Genomic DNA, 23,955 nt, shown 5'->3' with positions numbered 1-23,955 from the left:
CCTAAACTAAAATTGAGAATTAAAATTTGAATTTGATCTTAGCAGTTGTTTGTAAAATAATTAACTAATTCATCTTGAGTTAATTAGTTGTAGAAAATCAAACATGAGGTCTATGTGAATACATGCAACAATTTCCCCTTTGATTGAGGAAGTTATCCCTTGATTAAGGAGATCAGGATGAGTTGTACTTTGAGTTGTAATTAGTTAGCTCAGTTAACTGAGTTAAGTCCAGCTAGATTAGTTCCAACAATTTGTGGAACTGATTGTGAGTTCAGTTAGTTAATGCATGCATACATGTAACTACTGCACTTCAGATAACTGAATATTCTCTCATAAATAACTCATGCATGTCAGTTCAGTCAGAGGCCCAGTTGAGATCACATGATGGGACAGTGTACTATCAGTTGCAGGAATATTCCATTGAGGATATCTCTTACATGCAAAAGGAATTCATTCCTTGAGGATTGCGCAGTTATTTCTGAGTTTTGATGTGTGTGTGATGTGGGAATTCACACAGGTGGCAGCATTGGACCCCAGTGGAAACTGTGCAAGGAAATAGGAGGCTTGGAGGATTGGAGGAAGGCATATGTTATGTCTATTCAGTCTATGAGTTGTATTGAGGGATTGTACTAAGAGCTGGATAGCTTGTGAGCTAAAGCTTTGTGTAATCCTAAGATATTTCCACTTGTATGATAATACAGATAGCGGGGTTTTTAGCTGAGGCTTTCCCCAGAGTATTCTTCTGTGTTTCATGTGTATGATTTCTTCTTCTTTGTTATATGTGTTCTGATTGATCTTGCTCAAATTGATTAAGCTTCCACAAAGTTAGATAGTAGAAGTAGATCAAGTATTTTGCTTTAGTACATTGCATTATCAGTTGATCTACAGTGAGAATTTCTACACTATAGCACATTGATATCCAAATGAATAAGGGATATGGTGCACTTGAAATAGTGGCAAGAAAGGCATACCTAATGGCAATCAATCAAAACTCATTGCAGTGGATGGATGAGTAAGATGAAGGAGAAGATGACTAACAGAGCATCAAGCCAAGGATGAGTTCAGATTTGTCATAGAGGAAGATGATACACATATGACCAATACATTTAATCAAAGCAACACATTGAAAAAAAATAAAATAATATATATATATATATATATATATATATATAATTAAAAAATAAAATAAATAAACAAACAAATAAAAAATTTATTGTATGGAATCATATATTTAAGCACAAATCTGAAAGAAAATACATATCATACACAATATAAACACATACCAATAGATATGACACAAGTATCACTGTTCAGAATGCAATTGCCTTCTTCTATTCATTTGGAGAGAAAATACAAGTTGCAAAAAGATACAGTCTAGCCTCTAACACTCCTAATCCCAATCCCTTTTTCATCTTCTCACATCATTAAATACATTTCATATCATAAAGATATCATGACTAGGTTCAATGGATGATCTATTCGTCAACTCACAGTTTTTTGATCAAAAATTACATAAAGTGATCTTATATAACATCTTTATCTTTCGAAGAGAAAAACATAAAAACTACTTTATATCAATCCCTTTATCTTATCTAGATAACAATTTTTTTCATAAGATTCTATCCTAACATTAAAAATCTCAAACTCATGATGAAAAGCAGCTTAAGATGTGTTGCACAACAAAATTTCATCATTTTGTCAACAAAAATGGCAAAAAAGGGCCACCAAGTGATGCATGTAACTCCCAAATGGTAGCACCTATGTAAAATCTAAGATAGATTTTAGTAGACGAGCTTGTTTTGAACAAAAAATTCTCTCAATTTCTTTAAATCCTTCCCCAACTCCTCAAAAACGATTTTGCAAAATCATGACTTAAATAGGAAAATACACAATACGAAAAATAGGCCTTGACGATGCATTCGAAAATCCCAATCTATGATACATGTGCAGAAACAGGAAGAGGTTATTGTTCTTTGGTATGTCATTGAGGAAAACCTCTTTCAGTTTTTAAATTTTGGCTCCATGTGGTTGGAAACAGTGTTTCAAATGATGGCTAAAACAGGGTATTTTACGCAGCAACTGTGTGGCTTGGAGTTTGGGTAATAGGTGCGCAATGACCTTCTTGCACATGGATTATGAATTATGAATTATGAGGATGGATTATAAATTTAGGGGGGTGTAATGGCATGATGATGATGTGTGAATTGATGGATGAAGTGATGATAAATGGCACATGGAAGGAGTACATAAAGGTGAATGATAAATTGTAAATGATGGACATGGGAATCGTAGCATGGGGATATAATAGACAACACTAACAGACCTATAAAACTGTAGCAAATAAAATTTGATGGCTATGGTTTTAACTTGTGATAAATGGAAATATCATGTACTGACCCCCTAGACTATGACACTAGTGATCATAGGCTAAATTGACATACAAACCCCCAAAATGAATAAGAAGAGGCAAAGACATTTTGATCCCTATACCTTAGGACCCTAACACTGGCTCCAATGGGGATGGAAGCCTCATGGTAAGGTGCCAAGAACAAAATTGCATATTAGTAGCCTAGTTAGACCATTGGGCAATGGAGTCAAAAATGAAAACTAAAAAATTAACCAACTGACTACAAATTGACTGACTGACTTAAAATTAACCAACTGAATGACTTACATGGCTTAAAACTTCAAAGCAAATAAGAGATTTGACAGCACATCACCAAATTCTTAGGGCCTTCTACTCGCGCTTCAAACTCTGATGATAGTTGTCTACTCCTGTGGAAGATAGCTATACAATCATGTGAAATGATCCTTCCAATGCAGCCAATCAAGCAAATGACCATCTCATTGAAGCTTGTATTCAGCTGATGAAAGTTCAATATGATAACTGAAATGAATCCCTGTGTTCATGAATAATACCAAATCCACCTTTACAACTGCTTCCAACATGTTTGCAAAAAGGTCCTCGAAAGCATGAATGAATAGCTCTTGTTGATTAGCAAGAAGGAAAAGACATTCTTCACTTAAAACTATGGCTTGATCCAAGTTTTCTTTTTCACCATAAAACTCATAATTAGTTCTAAGTGAAATAATTCCTCTAGCCCGATAATTGGTCTAGCCACAACAGATACATTCTATGGAATATTTCCTTAGGTTAGAATCAATCAAGAGGGCCTACCTCTTGGTCACTTATCCTGCCTGATGATGTCCTCGCTTGCTTGCTCCAGCAATCTCTTGCTTCCTTCTTCAAGCTCCTGAAACAAGTAAACAACAACAGCACACAAACATAATAATAGACAAATTGCAATTCAGCTTACTTAACAAGTCAAAAAGCATTAAGACATGGATATGTAATATTACAAAACATGTAGAAAATCAATCGATAGTTTCATATATTAATATCAAAGAGAGATTACAACCATTCGTCTTGACATCGCAGTCTTCCTCTGGCAAGATCGAGTTCCCACACACTTCTGCTAGCATTCCATGATGGATTTAAACAACAATAGTTTAAAGGCTCTTCCCTTTAGACTTCACTCCAAACGAAACACACTTCTCCCTCACACAACTAGATTGCTACAACTAGTAATATATTGCTTGTCTAATCAAAATAGTATACTCACACTCAGCCAACACTCTAACTAGCTTGTGCTTGGGAAGAAGGGAGGTTTATATAGGGAATATGGATGGGAGATGGATCCTCTTCTCATGGGAGAAGGATTTATCCCTTGATGTAGTTCCATCGTTATAGGGGAAAGGAGCCCAAATTGTCATCCTCGACCCCATCTGGCCAAACCATTTACCAAACTTCTATTACAGAGCTGGAAGCTTCGGCTCTAATCTAAAAAACTTTCCATAACAGGACCGACGCAACTATAACACAGCTCATTTGCACCGATCGGTGTGGAGAATAGTGCTAATCTCTGCACATCAGCGCGGGGGAGACAAAGGTCATTAGTGTCGGCCTTGTAAACTGGGCAAAATAGAAGTTTCAGGGGAAATGGTGCAGAAGGGAAATGATTTGTTCATGAAGAGGAACATAATGGGAGTTTCTTCATGAAGGCAAAGCATGTAGGGTTCACTATAGAGGTCCTCCAGGATCAAGGAACGAGGAGTACAGGGACAGTGACAAAATGTTGTGTAACAGATGCCCCCTAAAGCATCAATGAAATGCTTTATAAATCAGTGCGGGGAACCGGTTTTTCGTTGGAAAACCTGCAAGCAAGTACAGATACATATACATAGACTGAGATCTCTGTCAAATGATACATGAATCGTGGCATGGATGCAGCCATCCAGAGAATGATCATGTAAATGGATCCAGGTATGGGTGCAACCATCCGTCAAAGAGGATCATAATGAAACTAAGGTATGGTCGCAGCCATCCAATAATGAGAAGGATCACATATGATAACCCATGGTCTAGTCGCAGCCAACCATCTGAAAGAGATATGCATATCATCACAATCATGTCACACCACTTCGCAACATGGACTTATGTGATCTGAGTCTAGGGTCTTGCACTCCAACACGACCTGATCAGAGTACAGATTCTAGCATGCGAATAGATGTGTTGATGTCGAACATGCTGGAAAGTTGCTTGATTATCAGTCAATGATGTAAATTGTTAACAAGCGCGAGAGAAACCACCAATCATGACAATGGCCCTCAAGGTACTATCAGCACATTTCATGGAATGTGAATATAGGAACTGAAGTCAAACACCCATGAAATCACTCGATCGAAAGCTAATGATGTGAACTTGTCTTCGAGTGTGAAGAACTTGCCATTAAGGCATGCAAGCTCTAAGGTATTGGAAGGGAGTATCTTGATCAACTTCCTGGATAATGAGTTGATGTCAACGAAAAGCAACCGTGTCGAAGGAGGGCCATAATGAATCCCACATCATCGACGTGAGATGAGAGGATGCAAAATGATTTTGGATGATACAGAGAATCAGAGGTAAGTGTAACTGCAGAAGGACAACTCTTGAACATATCAGTGACACAACTAGAAGTTTGGCAGCTTTTGGATCCATGGGATTGGTGGTCATAATGACGTGGCAGAGATCAAATGGAAGGCAAAAATGAATGGCCCAAACCTAGGAAGTTCAATGATACAAAGGAGGATGTCCCAACCCGACACGAAGAAAAGAGTGTCATGTTCAAGAGTGAGCTGCTGACACGACTGATAGATTTCCAAATTTTCCCCCACCATTTCTGGCGAGTACCCCAATTATTTTTTAATCGCAAGCTTGAAGGGGATAACATATGCTTGCATTGTAAGTTCATCCTTCGAACAAATCCGACCTAGTAAGTTTAACGACCCCTAGGAAGGAGAATCTCATGTCCGTCATGATGATGAATCCGATGTCATTTGATAGTTTAATGAGTTCGACAAAGGTGTAACTCAGTATCTTTTTCATGTTTAGAGAGTTTGAAAAAGACATGTAAAAGAAAACTCCACATGGTCCCTTTTTGTACGTTTGTGTCTCTCGAGCTCGAAAAGGTAGAAAACAATACTTGAGAGAATTGCTTGACCATTTCAGTCAAGGAGTACCTTTTTCATAAATAATGCCTCCCAGCCCAAAAAAGGGGTAAACTTATATTGGGCGCATGACGTTTCGCATCCGTTAACGAGTTCGAAACGACAAGGGCTTGACCATATTTTCGCTTTTAAAGGGTTGGAAAAGAGATGAAAGCGGACCCCCCATTTTTATTCTCTTTAACGAGTCAAAAAGGGAAAAATACTCGGCAATATTTTCATATGAGTTTAACGAGTCGAGAAAAGAGCTGAAATGTGACTCATCGCCATCGCCAAACATCCATCACCTATTGTTGCACAAGTAAGGCAAAGTGTATTATCGAGTCCTTGAGGTAAAATAGGTCAAAAATATTCACAAAACCTGATATTTTCATGAAAAAATGAATAAAAAGGGGAAAAGTAAGTATATTTTTACCATTTACCATTTTACCTTTCCAGTGAAGACTTTTTACCTACTTTTGCCCTAGTTTCTCCAGAGCAGATTACGGGAGTTCCGGGAGGTCAATCAATGAGCCGTCAGTTCCAGGTAACAACTGAAACCCTGAGCTCCATTTTCATGATATTCATTTATGTTTTTAGCCATTTTTTAGGATTTTTAGGGAGGTTTTGGAAGAAAAAAATCACCCTCGTTCGGCGCGATTTTTGGGCACGGAATCTTGCCAGCAGAGGGTTATTTGCACAACCATCCATGCCGACTGGTGCGACTGTTTCTAAAACAAGCGCGTTGGCACCGTGGATAGGGGAAAACCTTTTTTCTTCAAGAACTAACCGTTAAAACTTGAATTTTATGTGCTAAAATTGATCACTGACTTAAATAAATGGCTTTTGCAAGAGAGAAATTGCCGAAGATGGTGGATTGGAAGGAAAGAGAACACGAAGAGGTTAACACCGAGGCCTTGAACGATCCAAACTGCCTGGAGGCTTTGATGGCTTGCGGGCTCCTCAAATTTTTCCTTACACTATGGATGAGGGCCCAGCCCCGAGCTTCTTCGATATTTAATAAACCTTTGGGACATCAATCGCGAGATTTTTTTCATTGGAGACCAGGAGCTGGAGTTGACAACTTCAGATATCTACTTCATCACTGGACTGTCTCACAGAGGTGAGCCAGTGAACTTGTATGGGTCACGTTCGATCGGGGCAAGCATATCTTCCCTCCTTGTCGAACATTGTCCTGAGGCATTGAAATCCAAGAGTGGGAACATAGAGATTTCCAGTGTGCGGGATTTGACACTGAGGGTGCTTCTGTTGACCATCAACAGAGTGGTGGGGTCCCGGGTAGAAAATGAGACTAACAAGTCAAATTTCCTTTATGTTGTTGACTGCACAACTCCTATGATCTTCAACTGGGCAGAGGCCATGAAGATGAACATCAAGCGCCAGTTTTCCAAGGACAAGGCAGGGAATCTGAGTCAATTTGGCTTCGGATCAGTACTTGTGACCTTTTTCCTGGAACGAGTGCCACTGTTCCAGTATCAATTGACTGAGGTTGATCCTCCTGCTCCACGCGATCTGCGGATGGCCCATTGGAGTTGCTTGATGCCCAGGATCACTGGGGGTTAGCATATGTCATACCGATCGACATTCTTCTCATGGCTATGACAACAGAAGATCGTCGTGGAGGACTGGCCATACAACAACACTGATTTCCTTGGAGACCCAGATATGCCCTTACCAGATGGAGAGGACTTCTATGACGAAGTTAAAAAATCAAATTTTTTATTTTGATGTTTTTTAATTGTTTTTGGTATATGCATGCTCATAACATTTCTCTTGTCTGTGCAGATGTTGGACCAGAGCGGCTAGCCGGGATGTCCCTGATAGCCAGGTGCATCCCCTTTCCTATTAATGTTGTCACCCCTTATCAGGAAGGGAATGATAACGAGGAGGAGATTGCAAGGAACCTCGAGGGGTTGACTCATGGTATCCCGAAGTATGCTCGAATAGGAGACATGCCTCGGCAGTACCAGAGGCACACAGTGGGAGTCTCAAATCAGATCCACCGACTACTGAGTCGTGTTGCACGAGCTGTCTCGTGCTATCATGACCACCATGCTGAGTAGTTCCTAGGTCCATCACTTACATATTTTTTGAGGCCTGTGTGCCACGGATGTACGAGGCCTGTGAGTTGTTGATGTTATTATAGACATGCATATTATTTTTGGGGTTCTGATGTATCAAACACTCTCACATATATATATATATACATATACGTTGTATTTTCCTGTCTATTATGGTACAAATGGTTTTTCTTATCTTTTACATGTTTCGTAAATTTCTATCCAACATGTAATTAGCTAATGCATCTATCAATGTATTCATGCATCTAGGAATATGATGATATGTAATATAATCAAAATGTCTTTCCAATATACGGATACGAAGATACATTCATAATATTTGAGGGTTCCTGACGGAATATTTCCCATTGAGTTGAAGGACGACAAGCTATGAATCCAGGTTGACAATCAATTCCATGATACCCAAGGTGATGGCTTCTGACAACAGTTCGATAACCGCATTGTATTCAGCAATTTTTTTGGTTGTACGACCTAGGTAGATACCTTGAAGGTCAATCAACTCACCATTAGGGTTATAGATAGCCCATGTCGCGGATGATAGGTTCCGGGTATTTCAACAAGCACCATCGGTGAAACCAATGTGAGGAGTTGCGAACATCTTCAAAGCAATAAAAGCATAGTAAACAAGAAAGTTGTTTGAAAACTTTCACAAAAACCACATTGTACAAAAACAAGTCACACACTAATGTACATAATTAACCATGCAATATTACCTAAGCATAGTGCTTTTTGAGGTAAATCCCGTTTCGGGGCTTATCGAGAGGATTCCCTTCATAATTAATAAGCTCATAGGCTCCTTTCTACAAAACACGTTTTACAATATAGGACCCATGCCACATAGGTTCGAACTTGCCTACCCCCATCTTATTGTTAGCTTGGTCGTATAGCAGGACCAAATCACCCTCAGAGAAATCGCGAGGGGAGACCGACTAGTCGAAATGGGATTTGCCCTGTTTCTTTTGTGCTTCGATGACCAAGGTAGCGAGACGGCGAGTCTCATCCAGTCGTTCTAAATATAAGAGGTGTTCCTCTTGAGGTGATGTTTTGGGGAGGAGTTCAACAGCTAACTTGAGTGAAGGAATCTCACATTCGATCAGCAATGTTGCTTCCAGACCATAGACCAGCTGGAATGGTGTGAAACCAGTTGCGTCTTTGGTTGAAGTTTGGTAGGCCCACAAAGCTAAAAAAAGCATGAGATGCCAATTTGACTTGTGCATCCCAATAGTACGCTGAAGCATGGTGACCAAAATTTTGTTCACGGCTTCAGCTTGGCCATTGGCTTGAGGGTAATATGGGTTCGAGCCATCGTGGCACAAGCCCAATGCAGATGTTAGTTTTGCCATCATGTAATCTCTGAAATGGGATCCATGGTCTATGACAATGGCTTGGGGTACGTTGAACCTGGAAATAACATGGTTAAAAAGGAATTGAGCCATCGTCTTACCATTTACAAAATATGTAGGCATCGCTTTGGCCTATTTAGTAAAATAATCCACAGCGATGATAATATAGCCATGTCCATTTGGAAAAGGGGCCAACAGTAATAACAGGGTGTAAGTGAGCGGGTGGGGCGCACATCTTGATTTGGTAAATTTGGCATTCATGAAACTTGCGGACAGCAAGAATGCAGTCTTTGAAGATAGAAAACCAGAAATAACGAGCGCAAAGGATTTTCTGAGCTATAGCGTAACCAAACATATGACCACCACATGCCCCGGAGTGGAAATCATTGGGAGCTCTTCCAGCTTCCTCGATTGTGAGACATCGACAAAGAACATAATCGACGCCGACACGATATAAAGTATCGCCAATAATACGGTAGGGTTGGGAATGATGTCGAATCATTCGACGATCATCCTTGGTCAACGCGGACCGGAACGTGGAGGTTTTGAGATACACGATGATATCACCATACCAAGGATCAAGGGTGCTAATCAGGAAAATGGTCTCATCTAGAAGTTGTTCATCTGCACCAGCAGGGAGAGATTTGGTGGGAAGGGAACAAATCAATTCAATGAAAACAAGTGACTTCTTAGATTTGGCCGTAGTGAAGACCAAATCGAATTCTGGCAGGTTAACGATCCATTCAGAAAACTTGCCCCCCAGCAACTGACGAGTCACGATATAGGTCATAAGGTTGCATTCAGAAATCATTGTAGTCGTACATAAAAGGATATAGTGATGAAAGCACTGAACAACCTGAACGGAAGCCAAAGCCAACTTCTCAACATGCGCATAACACGTTTCGGTGTCGAGGAGATTCTGGCTGAGGTAGTAGATCACATGTTCGTCGCCTTCATTGTTGTCTTGAACCAAAACCATAATAATGGTGCTGGGGTTGCGGCTAGGTAAAGGAAGTAATCTTGATAATAGTCTGGTGGATGCAATAGAGGAGAATTTATGAGGACGGCCTTAAGATCATCAAAATATTTTTGGGCCTCCTCGTCCCATTTAAAGGGCGTTCCTTGTTTGAGCAACTGGGTAAATCATGTAGCTAGCCCGGCATAGTTGGTTATAAAATGACAGAGAAAGTTGGCCTTTCCTTGCAGGCTCTGAAGTTAGTGTAGTGAAGATGGAGGGGGTAAATTTACAATGGCCTCGACTTTTAGCGAATCCAGGCAAATCTCATCCATGAAAACGATGAAGCCGAGGAGTCGTCCTGATTCCACGCAGAAAACACATTTATGTGGATTTAACCAAATGTTATAGTGTCTGCAGCGTAGAAAAATCTACCGAAGATGGTCTCGGTGATCTTGGCGCTTACGAGAATGGGCAGGAAGGTCATCCAAGTAAGGCTGGACAATGTTTCGAATATCATGAAACGCATAGGACATTGCCCGTTGAAATGTAGCTCCAGCATTTTTGAAGCCAAAAGGGAGCATCTTGTACGCGAACGTACCCCATGGGCAGATAAACGATGTCTTTTCTTGATCAACCGGTGCGATGTTAATCTGGTTATAACCAGAAAAACTGTCCATAAAGGAAAAGATCTCGCTCCCGACACATTCATCAATGATGGGATCAATGAAGGGAGTAGATTAGTTATCTTTAGGACAGACACGATTAAGATCTCGATAATCATGCAAAGGCGGGTCATCCCTTGTTTTTTAGTCACCAAGACAATATTGGACACCCAGTCTGTAAGGGGGATGGGGTAAATGAACCTAGCTTTGAGAAGCTTTTCGACTTCACCCTTAATAGCAGCGACCTTCCTAGGGTGCACTGGGTCAAGTCGTTGGCGAATGGGCTTTGCATGCGGATATGTTGGTATTTCATGCACCACACTGCTAGGATCGATGCCATGCATTTCTTCGTAAGACCATGTAAACACATCACGGAATTCCTAAAATAGATGAGTATATGTCTCGATCTCATCCGGAGAACAAGATACCCCAATATGAACGTGTTCAACGACACCGGGTTTAATAGAAATGTCAATTGGCATTGTTTGGGTAATATTACCCAAATTTCCTTCCGACCATACTTCATGAGTAACAGTCGGTGGCAGAAATGGAGAAGAGGACTCTTCGAAAGCAGTAGACATCACCGCTGGGCGAGGCAATAACGAAGAGCGATGATGAGTATCGATCCACGGTGGTTCCTCAAGAGACATGATTTCCATGATACCTTCATCGGCGAGGAAGGTCTCGGTTAAGGGATCAGATGATTCCAAAGTGCCAATCCAGGGGGATTGAGAGTACATATCGAGAGAGGTCTTCGACATATCAGGATCAGAGGATGCATAGTTTGAAGCCGAAACAATTTCCATGTAATTGACTTTGGCGGGACTAAATAGCATGACCTCGCCCCAAGTATCAACAAGATCTGGTGCAGGTATGACCCAGGGATCAAATTTGACCGAGACCATGTTGATAGAGGCAACATGAGGAGGTGGGAGTGGAAAAATTCCCATTAAGGAAGAGTATTTGAAGAGACCTGACCCCACACTCTCATAGGGAGCACCAAAGTGCTTGACGTACGGAACATTTCCATTTGAGGAGGAAGAGGCAAAGAAAGACAGTTGATCGACAGTGAAAATCTTCCCTTTATGGGGAAAACGGATCACGCGAAACAAATAGGAGGCCAGGACATGCATGGCATGAGTCCAACTTCGGCAGAGTAGAAGATTATAATTGAGATTCGCATCAACAATATCTACTTTGACTTGCATTATCTTGCCTTCCAAGGTGATGTCAAGGTTAGGTAAGACACCGAAGGGTCGTGAATCGCGCCCATCAAAAGCTTCCAAAGTGCTCGGAGACTGGTTCAATGCAGGGGAACCAATAGCCTTCCAACATGTAGTTGACATGATGCAGGTAGAAGCACCTTCATCAATGACAGTGCAGTGGATGGTCTTCTTGTTAATGATTACCTGAATAAGGAAGGCAATCTGATGAGGGAGCCGTGAAACATGGTTCTCCAGATCAAAACATATCAATTTAGAAGCGGTGGGATCGATGCCCCCGCTAGCCGACATCAAAGATTTCTGCTACGATGGGCAGCTTTGGAGTACTTCGAGAGCCGACATGGCTGATGGTGCCTGAGCCAAATCTTAAAAAATATTGTAGTGCTAAGCGGCTCGGGCGTTGGGATTATACGAGGATTTCCGTAGCACACCTCGAGAGGTTGGCCGCATAGCAAAATCAGGCTTAGGGCGCTCGATTTGCAAAGGGACAGAACTCGGGGTAGAAGAAGAAGGTGCAGCTTATTTTTCTTTCCCAGCTGCCAGAGCTGGAGTTTAATAATCTTTTGATCAGGTAGCCACATTAACGGGTGTTCTCATCATGAACACTTGAGATCTAGAGGAAGCAGATCGGGGTTGGTCTACCATCTCAGTCTGCTGAGATGGAAATGGTTCTTTAAGGATAGCAGGGGTCCCTTTGAGCAGGCGGCTAACTTCGGATCGTCATGGACAATCCTTAGTATAGTGGTCCTCTTCGCAAATGAGGTAGGGATACTTAGGTTTCTGTTGCGAAGATTCGCCAGCAAACAATTTGAGTGGGCCCTGTTTCGGGGCATTAGCTTTATCTTTGCCTTTGCCTTTCATTTTTCCTTTCGAGGATTTGTCCGCTGCGGTAGACTAGATAGCCTAGACCTCTGAGGTTTTACCAGGGCCTGGTGGATTTTGAGATGAACTATTAGGATCAGCATTCGAGACCGACTTCTGTTTGGAAGAAGTTTTAGCAGGGGTCTGGGATACTGAACCAATAACTCCATCAACGGGAGGAACATCTAGTGACTTTGATGCTGTGGGATCGGATGATGTCTGCAGAGCATTGGGTAACAACTCGTATAAGGTGCTAGACTAAGAGTAAACCAGATCCAAGTACTAGGCATGGTTAATGGCTTGCTCTTCAGTGACGCATCCACCCATAGCTATATCGCAAGCAATTCGGGCTATGAATGATTTGGTAAACCATTCAATGAGCAACTGATAATCTATTTCGAACTTGATTAGGCGATGTCTATGTTTCCATTCATGGATATGATCAGATATGTGTGTCACAGTGTCTTGCTTAAGCGATGTGAGCGAAGAGGTACCAGTTTCATAACGAACTGGCAGTTGAAAATGTGTGAGAAAAGCCATGGCCAACGAATTGAAGTCATGGAAAGTACTTCGAGGTAGCTTGATGTACCATTTCACTACAACACCTATGAGGGTTCATTGGAAAAGATGAAGATGAATGGAAATGTCCATGTACAAGTTCGACGAGCACCAGAGGTGATATGTCATCACATAGGCATGAGGATCTTATTTAGCTTTTCCATCGAACTTTGGGCAATCACTTGGTATCCTGGACGACACCGGAGGCCAGTATGGTGAATGAAGGATCAAATCAGTCATAAGACGCGATACATCTGGAAATTCCAGTGTAGCCAAGAAAGGTAATTGAGTGTTAAAAGGCATGGTAGGTCGATAAGCGGGCCCATAAGGAGGAGCCCATCCCTACTAGTAAGGATTTTGGCCCCACAGTGGGGGATTTTGGCCATATGGCATCTGAGGCTGCCCCCATTGCGGATTACCTTGATCAAAGGGAGGATTCGGACCTTGAATACCTTGAAACAATCCAGGCACAGGTTGCTGATAAGCAATGTATGGGTTAAAAGGTTGTTGAGCCTGTTGACCTTGGACATATGGATATGGGACCTGTTGTCTTGGAAGATAGGGTTGTTGGGCCTGTTGTCCATGAACAAGAGGGTTTTGGGCCTGTAGTCCTTGGGAATAAGGTTGATACACTCATTGCCCTTGGACGTAGGGGTTTTGTACCTAGAGCCCTTGGCCGATAGGATTCTGAACCTGTTGACCTAGGACAAGAGGATTTTGCGTCTGCTGTTGCAATACTTGACCTTGACGTGTCCCTTCAAGGGTTGACCTTGTTGATATGTATACAAGGGTTGCTGCTACCGGGGTTGGTTTCGCTGCTGCAAGGGTTGACCTTGCGGTTGAAAAATTTGTCCCTAGGGCTGCAAAGGTTGGCCCTGCGAGGGTATGGGTTGAGAGGTATGCAGAGCATATTGCATCTGTTGTTGCACAGTCTGTTGCAACTGTTGAAAGGACTTACCTTGTGGTTGTTGTAGGTGACCTTGCTACGGGATAATCTGCCCCTGTTTTTGTGTGGAAAATCCTTGCTGCAACAAAGGTTGCCCTTGCGGTAACAAAGGTTGCCCTAGTTGGTTCAAGAGTTGCCCTTGTTGTTGCAAGGGCACTTTAACAGTGCCCGAGAAATTACCGAACTGAATTTGGTCGTAGCTAGGCTGGATGTACTACCCAGATTGAAGGGTGTAAGGTTGATTAACCAGTCCTTGAGAACCATATGGAACATAAGGATTTTGGTATTAGACTTGAGCCCCATAGGGATGCTGATACTGAACATTTCTCGATCCAGACGGACCACCAGGATTTTGAACCTATTGGTACTGGACATTTCTTGATCCAGTAGGGTCAGCATGGTTATAAATAATACCAGAAGAGGGTTGGTTTATACCAATCATGTGATCTTTTAAGCCTCTCACATTATTGGCACCTGAAACCATAGAGACATTCAAGTTTTTCCCCCCAGGTGATGGCACAATCTGGCCATTAACTAATGGGACAGAAGAACTAACGAAAACAATCTTTGAAACTGTCGGTTGTGACTAACGTGTAACTGGGATTGATGATACAAGAGTATTCAGGACGGTGGGTTGCACCAGGACTAAAGTAACAACTAGTTGGGAGGTCGTGTTCGTGACGAACAGACCTGATGTAGGCCTCACGCCTGACATCCAAACAGGATTATGGTAGAGTGATGAGGCACTAGGTGTGCCTGAAACTAAGTGTCCCAAAGACACATAGCCGGGTGGCAAGCTGGAGGGAATACCTTCTGAATAAGGGAAACCCTCGGGAGGAAACTGCAATTGCAATTCTTCTCCCTCAACAGTGTGTGGAGTAGAAACTTTGGACTCATTCGAACAAGTGACTGGAGCATCGCCTTCAGGTTCCATGTCTGAAAACAAATGACGACGAATGGTCGAATGTGTACTAGGGGATAGTTCCAAAGAAACACCCGGTTGGTCGTACAGACTGTAAGGACGCTATGGTGATATCTCAACAACATTGAACAGAGGGTTCAAAGGATAGATAACCAGTCCAAGCTGACCGTCAGTGGTCGGTGAGTTCTCTGGAGTTCGAACAAGATTATCCAGAGATTCTGGGCCAAGATCAGCAAATGACCTTGAATCGAAGGTAGGCGGAGGACGAGATGACAATGGTTGAACACTCAAAACAATTGCAAGTTCAAAATTTTGGTCCTCAAGTGACTCTGAAAACTCAGTAAATGGCTCCTTAGACAATCTTTTAGACAAAGGAGAGGAAGAGGAATTGGGTGAACAAGATGGTTCAGCCATAGTGACCTTGTCTTAGTCGACAGAACAAATAACTTCAAGGCTTTAAAATTTCCTTTTAAGGGTACCCACAATTTGGTCAAAACTACTAACAGGATGTTTTAGATCATTGGAAATCAATTATTAAGACGCGTAAAAGACTGATATTCTTTCATTTTTTAAGAGTCGAGAAAGAAACAAAGATGACTCTATCACTTACGATTGGAAACAAGCTCGAAAGGACAAGTGTTGAATGATCTTTTAAGTTTAATGAGTAAAAAAGATCAAATGACTACTCTGGATGATCTAGGTAAACAGGATTACTAGGCAACCGCGAACTGTAGAATACCTCCTGGCGAACCAAGAAGTACGAGCAGACTATCTCCCTGAATGTTGTGTTCGGCGTATCATGTTCGTAAGGCGGCTAACTCGGCTTCCTAAGGATAAAAGGATTGCAGCCTAGTGGGGTCTCTCGTTATATACTCGACGGTATGGGGAGCACAAATCCATGCTAGCGTTGTCTAATGCCGAAGCTAACGACAGCTGCTAGGCTTACAGACGTTGGAACACGTCTCTAGCCTAGACCTTCTAAATATGATCGTTAATGTCAAATGCGCCTTAGGTTAATTGAATTCATTTTAGAGTTGATGTTGAGTTAAGTTTCAGTTTTCATGTCTTATCCATGCTACTTGAAAAACCTAAAATGCAACTAAATGGGACAAGATCCTTTCAATTCAATGAAATGCCTACACTAGATAGGGTAGGAACTACTCATTCAAATGAAAACAATCAAACAACTGAAAACGAAATGATCTTTCACTACTTCACTTCTTTCAAAAAATAAACTAATGAAAAATGCATTCCAATTCCTAATTTCCTGACAAGCACTTATCTATCAGTCTTTTCAAAATGAAAAAATTTCTCTTCCTCTTCCAAATGCTAGTGCAATTCTAGTTTATAAGAGATGCAAATCACAAGGATGCAACAAGCTAGAATTTCATACTTTCTCATGAAACAACGAAACAAACTTTTCGCATACAATCTTTCAATGAAAAAGTTTTCGAGGCTATGAGCTCTTCACGCAAATGAAAACATGAAAAGAGAAGTTCATTCAGATCAATGAAACACCAACTTTACCAAACACAAGACCAACAATGTAATCTATGTCAGAAAAATACGTTCAAGCTAGTAAACGAAATATTTTTCTAACTTGTGCAAAAGGCGTCAAAGTCGTAAAAGGACCAAAGAACACATGCAAGGAGCAAACACACCCACAACTGGACTTGATGAGTCCACAAGCTGCTGAATGGGCGACTAGTTAGATGCCCTAGTGTCGCTAGCCACTCAATGACTCAATCAATCAAACAGAAAGATGATAAGCCAACAAGCAAGCAAAACCAAATGAAAAGTAGCTTCCTAATCAGGGAGAAAATAGTCAAAAAGGCTCACGGGGTCAAAAGCACAAGAGCAGAACACACTGGCCAAGATTGGGGTCTAGCCCTATTCTTCACTTACAGAGATCGGCACGACTGCCTAACTGACAACAAGCACCAGAGGTTGGTTAACGCGACTGTTCCTCTGCAATTCGCGTTGGTTGGCATGATTGTCAATCGTTTAAATGCGTTGTCCGAGGGAACTAAGGAAAAATAATAAAAAAAAAAATCAAAACAGGGACCAGATCTGCTACTATGAATTTTATACTTAGGCCAGTAAGCAAGAGAAAAGAAATAGAACCAAAGGTAAAACGTGAAAGTAGCAAAGTTCTCACGAAATCATGAAATCCAAAAGAAACAAAAGATGGGATCTCCCTAGTGGAGTCGCCAATTTGTGGTGAAGTAGAATTATAAGTGCGGAAACGAATGAATTTCTCTAGCCCGATAATTGGTCTAGCCACAATAGATACATTTTGTGGAAGACTTCATTAGGTTAGAATCAATCAAGAGGGCCTACCTCTTGGTCGCTTATCCTACTTGATGATGTCCTCTCTTACTCACTCCAGCAATCTCTCGCTTCCTTCTTCAAGCTCCTGAAACAAGTAAACAACAACAGCACACAAACATAATAATAGACAAATTGCAATTCAACCTACTTAACAAGTCAAGAAGCATTAATACATGGATATGTAATATTACAAAACATCTAGGAGATCAATCGATAGTTGCATATATTAATATCAAAGAAAGATTACAACCATCCATCTTGACGTTGCAGTCTTCCTCTGACAAGACCGGGTTCCCACACACTTCTGCTAGCATTCCATAATGGCTTTAAACAACAATAGTTTAAAGGCTCTTCCCTTTAGACTTCACTCCAAACCAAACACACTTCTCCCTCACACAACTAGATGGCTACAACTAGTAATAGCTTACTTGTCTAATCAAAATAGTATACTCACACTCAACCAACACTCTAACTAGCTTGTGCTTGGGAAGAAGGGAGGTTTATATAGGGAATATGGATGGGAGATGGATCCTCTTCTCATGGGGCTTCTAGAGCTGGAAGCTTCGGCTCTAATCTAAAAAAAATTCCATAACAGGACCAATGCGACTGGAACACAGCTCAGTCGCACCGATCAGCGCAGGGAATAGTGCTAATCTTTGTACATCAGCGCAAGGGAGACAAAGGTCATTATCGTCGGCCTTGTAAACTGGGCAAAACAGAAGTTTCAAGGGAAATGGTGCAAAAGGGAAATGATATGTTCATGAAGAGGGACGTAATGGGAGTTTCTTCATGAAGGCAAAGCGTGTGGGGTTCACTGTAGAGGTCCTCCAGGATCAAGGAACGGGGAGTACAGGGACAGTGACAAAATGTTGTGTAACACTTCACTTACAACTATGGCTTGATCCAAGTTTTCTTTTTCACCATAAAACTCATAATTAGTTATAAGTGAAATAATGGTATGTTTCTCACTCTTCTCATCCACAAGAAAAAATTTAAACTTTCTTGAAATACTGCAAATGGAACAACTACATTATGAATAATGGGAGTGTCAAGAGTCAAACTTTCATGTGCTTCAACAAAAATATGATCTTGATCTTCAAAATATTATGTGTTTGTTAATTCAAGATGCATATTTTCCTCAATAAAATCTTCATTTTCAATAGGCTCTAGATCAACCTTTTCTTTTTCACTACTTTGAAGCCTAGCATCATCAAAATCTAAAACTACATGCATATCTCCTTGAGAAAATGGAGTCATGAGTAATCCTTCATGTGAGTCTAAATTGAGAGTTTTTAGAGTAGTAGATTCATCATATATTTAAAAAATATTAACTTTAATACACTCTTCAATAACTGGCACAGTGAGATGAAATTCTATGTCACATACCTTTTCAATCCGATTGTCTTGGGATGCATTCTCATGCTATTGAGAATCATAATTTTCAAAAGGATTTATAATCTCTTTTCTTCAATCACTGACCCATAAAATGAATGAATCAATGGACTGTCTATTTCCTTTTCTTGATCATTTGAAATTTGCGGAATATATCCATCAAGCATATGAGGACAAACCTGCTAAGAATCCACTTGAATATCATGGCAACTAACTTCTATTTCGTGTTCTTGATATTGAGATAAAAAATCATCAAGGGATTCCTTAATTTCATCATCCATACACTCTTCATCACCATAAATATTTTCCAGATATTTAATGAAATCTTCAAAATATGCACAACGTCTTTTAACCAATAGCAAGGAAGGATAAATATCTTTAAAATGCTCATAAAATATTGTGTGAAAATATGCAAGAGAACATAAACTAGCAGGTAGCAAACCTTCATATGAGGATCTAGTTTTTCCTTCTAAAGTTGCCATGAAATTTTTTACTAAGAAATCTTCATGAAATTGAACTTTAATTCTTCGTACATGCATGTAAAATTTGACCAAATGAAGAGCAACATCATCTCCTACATGATCTTTGAATTTTGGCAAAAAAAAATTCCAATCTACATGACGCATGCGGTTTGGAAAACTTGGAATGTGATCTCGATTCATGGGAGCATATCTTCTGGATTGAGAATTCATCTTGAAAATGTGGAGACACCAGTGGAACTTGAAAATTTGGGTTTTTCTTGATTGAGTCGACAAGTGAAAGGTTCAGCCTTCTGATGTCCAACTGTCGTTCACCATTGGCAATTAGATTTGATCCTTGTCATTCACGCTTGGGAAAATGTGATCGTTCGCTCCCCGACAATAATGCTACTATGTTAGCACTCAGTAAATTTCTCTAGGCTGATGAGAGAAATCCGAGAGGTAACCACAAACCTCTTTTAGGCTAAGTTCCAACCCCCTAGCCTTGGAGAGGGCTCTCTCGCTATGTTCTACTATAAATCAACTAGAGTAATGATAGGATATGGATTTTAGGTTGGTTGTGATGGTCAAAGGATGGTTTAAAGTTTGATTGTTGATGGTAAGTGTAGATGGTAGAACTACTTAGAACCAGAGCACATTGATAACTCCAAATGAATAAGGGATATGGTTTACTTGAAACATTGGCAAGAAAGGCATACCTATCATTAATCAGTAAAAGCTTGTTGTAGTGGATGGATGAGTAAGATGAAGGAGAAGATGACTAACTAAGCATCAAGCCAAGGATGAGTTCAGATTTTTCATAGAGGAAGATGATACACATATGACAAGTTCATTTAATCAGAGCAACACATTGAATTCTGAAAGAAAGAAAAAAATCCCTTTGCAAACTTGATCATGAGGAAAATGTACATTATGGAATCATATATTTAAGCATGGATCTGAAAGGAAATACATATCATACACAAGAGAAACACATACCAATAGATATGACACAAGTATCATTGTTCATAATGCAACTGGCTTCTTATATTCATTTGGAGAGAAAATACAAGTTGTAGAAAGATATAGTCTAGCCTCTAACGCTCCTAATCCCAACCCCTTTTTCATCTTCTCACATCATTAAATACATTTCATATCATAAATATATCATGACTAGGTTCAATGAATGATCTATCCATCAACTCACAGTTTTTTTTATCAAAAATTACATAAAGCGGTCTTATATAGCATCTTTATCTTTCGAAGAGAAAAACATCAAAACTACTTTATATCAAACCCTTTATCTTATCTAGATAACAAAATTTCTTCATAAGATCCTACCATGAAATTAAAAATCTAGAACTGATGATGAAAATAAGAAAAAGTAGCTTAGGTTGTGTTGCGCAGCAAAATTTCATCATTTTGTCAACAAAAACTACGAAAATGGGCCACCAAGTGATGCATGTAACTCCCAAACAGTAGCACTTGTGTAAAATATGAGATAGGTTTTTCTAGATGAGCTTGTTTTGAATAAAAACCTCTCTCAGTTTGTTTAAATCCTTCCCCGACTCCTCAGAAATTGTTCTGCAAAATCATGGCTAAAATAGGATAATACACAATCCGAAAAATAGGCCTTGAAGATGCATTCGAAACTCCCAATCTATGACACTTGTGAAGAAACTGGAAGAGATTATTGTTCTTTGGTCTGTGATTGAGAAAAACCTCTTTTAGGTTTTTGAAATTTTGCTCCATGCAGTTGGAAACTGTGTTTCAAAATGATGGCTAAAACAGTGTATTTTGCGCAACGACTGTGTGGCTTGGAGTTTGCGCGTTGACCTTCTTGCACATGGATTATGAATTATGAATTGTGAGGATGGACTATAAATTCAAGGGGGTGTAATGGCATGATGATGAAGTGTGAATTGAGGGATGAAATGATGATAAATGGTGCATGGAAGGAGTACATAAAGGTGAATGATAAATTGTAAATAATGGACATGGGAATCATAACATGGGGATATAATAGACACCACTAACAAACCTATAAAACTTTAACAAATGAAACTTGACAGCTATGGTTTTAACTTGTGATAAATGGAAACCCCATGTAATGACCCCCTAGACTATGACATCAGTGATCATAGACTAAATTGACATATAAACCCCCAAAATGAATAGGAAGAGGCAAAGGCATTTTGATCCGTAGACCCTAGGACCCTAACATTGGCTCCAATGGGGATGGAAGCCTCCTGGTGAGGTACCAAGAACAAAACCAAATACTAGTAGCCTAATTAGACCATTGGGCAATGGAGTCAAACATGAAAACTGAAAAATTAACCCACTCAAAATTAACTAACCTAAAAGTAACTGAATGAATGACTTACATGGCTGAAAACTTCAAAGCAAATAAGAGATTTAATAACACATCACCAAAGTCTTAGGGTTTTCTCCTCGGGCTTCAAACTTTGATGATATTTTTCTACACCTGCTGAAGATATCCATACAATCATGTGAAATGATCCTTCCAATGCATCCAATCAAGCAAATGACCATCTGATTGAAGCTTGTATTCAGCTGATGAAAGTTGAATATGATAACTGAAATGAATCCTTGTGTTCATGAATAATACCCAATCCGCCTTTACAACTGCTTCCAACATGTTTGCAAAAAGGTCCTCGAAAGCATGAATGAATAGTTCTTGTTGATTAGCAAGAAGGAAAAGACATTCTTCACTTACAACTATGGCTTGATCCAAGTTTTCTTTTTCACCATAAAACTCATAATTAGTTCTAAGTGAAATAATGGTATGTTTCTCACTCTTCTCATCCACAAGAAAAAACTTTGAACTTTCTTGAAAGACTGCAAATGGAACAGCTACATTATGAATAATGGGAGTGTCAAGAGTCAACCTTTCATGTGCTTCAACAAAAATATGATCTTGATCTTCAAAATATTATGTGTTTGTTACTTCAAGATGCATATTTTCCTCAATAAAATATTCATTTTCAATAGGTTCTAGATCAACCTTTTCTTTTTCACTTCTTTGAAGCCTAGCATCATCAAAATCTAAAACCGCATGCATATCTCCTTAAGAAAATGGAGTCATGAGTAATCCTTCATGTGAGTTTGGATTGAGAGTTTCTAGAGTAGTATATTCGTCAGATATTTGAAAAAGATTAACTTTAATGTACTCTTCAATAACTTGCACAGTAAGATGCAATTCTATGTCACATACCTTTTCAATCTAATTGTCTTGGGATGCATTCTCTTGCTGTTGAGAATAATAATTTTCAAAAGGATTTATAATCTACTTTTCTTCAATCACTGACCCATAAAATGCATGAACCAATGGAATGTCTATTTCCTTTTCTTGATCATTTGAAATTTGTTGAATATGTGCATCAAGCCTATGAGGAAAAACCTGCTGAGAATCCACTTGAATATCATGGCAACTAACTTCTATTTTATGTTCTTGGTATTGAGATAAAAATTCATAAAGGGCTTCCTTAATTTCATCATCCATACACTCTTCATCACTATAAATATTTTCCAAATATTGAATGAAATATTCAAAATATGCATAACATATTTCAACCAACAGCAGGGAAGGATAAGATCTTTAAAATGCTCATAAAAAATTGTGTGAAAATATGCAAGAGAACATAAACTAGCAGGTGGTAAACCTTCATACAAGGATCTAGTTTTTCCTTCTAAAGTTTCCATGAACATTTTCATTAAGAAATTCTCATGAAATTGAACTTTAAGTCTTTGTACATGCATGTGAATTTGACCAAATAAAGAGCAACATCATCTCCTACATGATCATTGAATTTTGGCAAAAAAAATTACCAATCTACATGAGGCATACGGTTTGGAAAAACTGGAATATGATCTCGATTCATGGGAGCATATCTTCTAGATTGAGAATTCATCTTGAAATGTGGAGACACCAGTGGAACTTGAAAATCTAGGTTGTTCTTGATTGAAGTTTCCAAGTGAAAGGTTCAGCCTTCTGATGTCCAACTGTTGTTCACCATCAGCAATTAGATTTGATCCTTGTCGTTCACACCTGGGGAAAATGTGACCGTTTTCTCCCTGAAAACGACGCCACTATGTTAGCACTCCATAAATTTATCTAGGCTGAGGAGAGAAATCCCATAGGTATCCACAAACCTCTTTTAGGCTAAGGTCATGGCCCCCTACCCTTAGAGAGGGCTCTCTCGCTATGTTCTGCAATAAATCAACTAGATGAATGATAGGATCTCGATTTTAGGTTGGTTATGATGATAAAAGGATGGTTTAAAGTTTGATTGTTGATGGTAAGTGTAGAGGGAAGAACTACTTAGAACTAGAGCACATTGATAAATCCAAATGAATAAGGGATATGGTGCACTTGAAACAATGGCAAGAAAGGCATACCTATTGGAAATCAATCAAAACTCGTTGTAGTGGATGGATGAGTAAGATGAAGGAGAATATGACTAACTGAGCATCAAGCCAAGGATGAGTTCAGATTTTTCATAGAGGAAGATGATATAAATATGACCAATTCATTTTGATCACAGCAACGTCTTGAAAAAAAATAAAAATAAAAAATAAAATACCTTTGATCTCCCTTTTCAAACTTGATCATGAAGAAAATTTACAATGTCGAATCATATATTTAAGCATGGATC

General features: G+C 39.8%; 1 pseudogene; it reads left to right on the top strand.

Annotated features, from left to right (window-relative positions):
• The window catches only part of LOC149185635 (subtilisin-like protease SBT5.3), a 43,561-nt pseudogene extending 29,337 nt beyond the window's left edge, over window positions 1–14,224 (top strand).
• The last annotated feature ends 9,731 nt before the right edge of the window (window positions 14,225–23,955 follow it).

This window comes from Pinus tabuliformis, chromosome 3_1, assembly GCF_031772625.1.
Source record: "Pinus tabuliformis cultivar Carrire ecotype Pingquan chromosome 3_1, CPIR1, whole genome shotgun sequence".
Classification (NCBI taxonomy): domain Eukaryota; kingdom Viridiplantae; phylum Streptophyta; class Pinopsida; order Pinales; family Pinaceae; genus Pinus; species Pinus tabuliformis.
Note: the sequence above shows the minus strand (reverse complement) of the source record. Positions and strands in the feature narration are given on the sequence as shown.